This window comes from Meleagris gallopavo, chromosome 12, assembly GCF_000146605.3.
Source record: "Meleagris gallopavo isolate NT-WF06-2002-E0010 breed Aviagen turkey brand Nicholas breeding stock chromosome 12, Turkey_5.1, whole genome shotgun sequence".
Lineage (NCBI taxonomy): Eukaryota > Metazoa > Chordata > Aves > Galliformes > Phasianidae > Meleagris > Meleagris gallopavo.
Window position 1 is genome coordinate 18,929,432 of NC_015022.2, and position 4,131 is coordinate 18,933,562.

The 4,131-nt window shown below is 47.9% G+C and overlaps 1 non-coding gene across 1 annotated transcript; it reads right to left on the bottom strand.

Annotated features, from left to right (window-relative positions):
- Window positions 1-1,419: 1,419 nt before the first annotated feature.
- TRNAK-CUU lies at window positions 1,420-1,492 on the bottom strand. Its single transcript has one exon. It is a non-coding gene; the product is annotated as a tRNA-Lys (tRNA).
- Between the last annotated feature and the right edge of the window lie 2,639 nt (window positions 1,493-4,131).

The window sequence follows — 4,131 nt, forward strand, 5'->3', positions numbered from 1 at the left end:
GTTTCAAGTACATGTATATAAATATCAGTAGGGTTTTTTAATATGAAGTAACCTGTGTGTAATGCCATTAAATATGACCAGTGTGGATGTTCTGGGGGAGTACAGGGGTAGTTCCTAACACTGTATGTGGAACTGTGTTCATGTGCTGTTTAAAGATGAATTCTGTTAACTCCTCTGCTACTTTGTCACCCAGTGAAGAAGTGGTATGTGGTCACGAGTTGTAGCTTTCTGAGTTCTGTTATTTATTGGTGCAGTAAATGACATTGTGAAGGTGCTTTGTTTTAAGATACTTTGATGTAAAATAGTGTGAGAAGACTGCAGGACTGTCTGCTTTGGGAAACATCTGGAAGCTTTCCTGCCAACCTGAAGAGCGGAATGCTTTACACAGGATCATGTGTTGGAACTGCTAGGAACTGGCTTGTGTTCCTTAGTGGAGTTGCTGGAACAGTATTTCCCCTGAGAAGTGAGTTCTGTTTTCAGTGCTTCAGCAAAGAACTGTGCTGTAATTCCCCTGCAGTGCTGAGCTGCCACTCTCCCAGCGTCTCTCCCCCAAGAATGAATTCAACTGTTTAAGAATCAAGGAAATCTTGGACCTCACTGAAATGCCACGTTCAGAAGTCACTTGTTTGCCCTCCTTTTCCTTTCAGAATTATTAAAATTCATTGTCCTGCAGCAGTGTGTATTAAATGAAAATGCACTACGAAGTTCATTGCTTAGGAAAAATGTACATAATATGCATTGATATTAACACTCCTTGGGAGCTGTTGGTAGCTGGCAGGCTGCTGGCAGTGCTGTGATTATGTCTTGAAAGAGCCCTCCTCTGCTAAAAAAAAAATCCATTTCCATTCTGCTCCTGGTGTGTCTCTTGTTTGACACTGTTGCACTGTTCCATCGTACTGAAGTGAACCTTTCTGGTTGTTAACAGAGGGCTGGTAGAACTAACACAGGTGATTTCTCCCCAGTTGTGTTGGCAGGTGTCTTTTGAAATTGCCTTCTTCCTACTTGGAATCAGCTGCTTGGCTGCTGCACAGGAAACTAGAGAATAACCAGGCATCATTGTAATTGCAGTTGTGGGGTGCGGATGGGCTTTAAAGCACTAATTTCTCAGCCCCTGGAGCTGCTGCGTGCCAACTCCTGCCTCGGTCCCTGTGTGTGATGCGGTTGCCTTACTAAGGAGAAGGTATTTCATCACGTGGCCTGGGGTCCGGCCGTGGGGCTGCTGAGGGCGTTCGGAGCCAGGCGCTGCTGCTCGTGTTCACCTGTGTCATCAGCCGCTGCCGGCCACTGGAGCGGTGGAACATCACTGCTCGCAGGTCTGCCACTGATAAAACGATTCGGCTCCCTGCACGGAAAGCATCACCTGGAGGTTGACGGAGCTGAGCGGCCGGCTACTGTATCCATCGGAGCAAAAGCATCTTCCGCCCAACGTGGGGCTCGAACCCACGACCCTGGGATTAAGAGTCCCATGCTCTACCGACTGAGCTAGCCGGGCCTTCGAGTGCCTCCTTCCCTTCTGTTCCACTCACAGCACCTCTAGATCGCGCACCTGCAGAATCCTGATCTTCACCGACAAATTTCACATCAAAATAATAAATTTCTTAGAAAAAGCACGTCAACACTATGTAAACCAGTGTCAGTAAGAACACAGTCAAGTCTATGGTTTTTTTTTCTTATTATTACATTGTATTTTCAGATAGACTTCCCAAGACACCCTAGTGAATAGTTGGTCTTACCTCTTTTTTTGCCAGGATACGTTCTTGGAAATCTCAGGAATCCTTAAGGATTTATTTCTGTAACCACAGATAGCTCCTTCATTTATAACAGTGGTAGGCCAGCCACCTAACTAAAATGGCAAAGAATAAAGAACTGAAGGAGATCTTTAATGGAGATGCTTGTGCCGGGTGCTGGTGAGCAATGCTGAATTGGAAATCAACAAAAACAGTTTAAAGTTTTCTTTCTTCTTTTCTTTTCCTCAGTTTCCCAGATGAAATTTGACAAGACCTGCCTTCTGAACCGCGCTGCCAGTTCCTGCTGCCCTGCGGCTCCTCCGCGCCGCCAGGGGGCGCAATGCGGCTGCTTGGCGCGCAGCACGTTCCTCACAGCGCCTCGCGCCACAAGGGCGCGAAGCGGGACCTTCGAGTGTGGAGGGTTCTGCTGGGCCTTACCGGGACGAACCGGCTCTTACCGAGCCTTACCGGCACGCAGCCCGGTCACAGCGCACCGGGGCAGTCCGCAGCCCTTCTGTGGCTCACTGGAGCTGGCGGTGGTCTGTAAAGTGCCCATCGCTGCTTGCTCCGCGGAGCCCTCGCACGTCAGTGCAGCCTGACGCGGGGTGGGCGGCGCTCACAGAGCCGAGCGTCTGTGGTGGCTGCGGCTGCCCGCAGCTCGGCCTGCCCGGTTTTCTGCGGGCTTTGTGCCGTTGGTGGGCTGGCAGGCACCGCACGGTGGAGCAGCTGTGTGATGGATGCAGCCGAATGTTTGTTGGCATTGTTCTGTCAAAATATTGCTTGTGGCTATTCTGCTGCATCTCTGCTTTCGTGTTTTAACATTATCACTTCAGAAAAAGAAAAAATATCCTACCCAGACCAACAGAAGGTGTAAACATCTGGGAAGCTACAGGGTTTTTCAGTGTAGTTTGGGAATACAAGGCAGCCTCCAAACTGCCACGTTTTCTGAGGAGATAAGAAAGCATTTGGAGTTTCTCCGTGTACTTCCTGCATGCAGTTTAGAACGTGGGCGTTGGGAGAGCTTTAGAAATGCATTGCAGGAAGACCCGTTGTATGGATAACACGGCACTTCTTTGTACCGTAGGCTCTGATATTCAGTCCATGCCATTTCTGTGGCTTCCCACCAGCAGCCAGCACAGCGAAGCACGGCACTGGGGCAGCACTGCCCCGGGATGCAGAGGAGCTGAGAACAGCCCAGCCTGGGCAGAGGCTGGATCCTCTCCAGCACAGCAGTGTAAGTGCTGTGGGTCAGTGCCCCTGCTCTGGGTATCCGTATCCAGAGGCAGAAGCAGCCTCGCTGTCTTCTTTCCCTTTGGCAGAACTGCTGTAAACACTGCATCAGTAGCACAGCAGTCACTGAGTGAGAGTACTGCCTTGCTGGAATTTGCCCAGGGCCATTTGAGAGCAATTGTTTTTCAAATGATGGGATGCTTTCAAATTTAATTGCATTCGTCTTTTTTGCTTGCAGAAGATGCAAATTTTGGCAAGTCAGACAGGAACACAGTGGTATATCCTCTGTCCTGTATGTGCCCAGATTGCCACATGAGAACACAGCAGTGAGGCAGCATCCAGCAAGCCCAAACTGTCAGACACTGACCTGGGTTTTGTCCTATATAAAATATTTAATATCAAATATTTCTGTGGTGTTTTACTGTTGAATTAGGCATAGAAATGCAGACTTCTGAGCAGGAATTGCTTCATTTAAAAAAATGTCAGAGAGCTCCACATAAACCAAAGCTGGAACACCCTATCAATATAAACCCATTAAACCTCACTCACAAGTAATCTTTCCAATCCTACTTATCTGAAACTAAACACTTGGTTTTGCTGTTCTTTAAACATTTTAGCCTTCTGGCTTAAATAGATAGAGCTAGGTGCTGAGGTCCTGACAGGCACAGGGAACAGGCAAGGGAAGTGATATAACACGCTCCGTTAGCAACAGTCCTGTATTTAGTGAGGAAGGGACTATAATTTCCTGCAGTCTTTGTGCTCTGCCAAGAGTTATTTAAATAAAACAAAATGATCCAAGTGTTGTATTTCCCATTCTTTTTATCATGAAAAAACAAAAACAAAGCAAAAAACAGAAAAGACAGAGATGTAAAAAAGACTCAGGCCTTGTGTTTCTTCTGGGAAAAATGGCAGCTGAAATAAAGCATTAATGAAGTGTCTTTCATTGACTTTTGTGCAGATGTGCTGTGAAACAGAAGGGAGGCGGCGGTTTCACAGAGGAGCCAAAACCACGCACTTTTCCGGTAGGAGATGATTTAGAGCAAATTTACGTTTTTTCCTCTGAGACCTGAAGCTCACCGCAGAACGCTACTGCTTTCCACTCTACGAAGCAGCGGGTTGCCCGTGTTGAACGAAGTGTCCCCGCACACGGCGGCCGCGCGGGGTCACTCCCGAG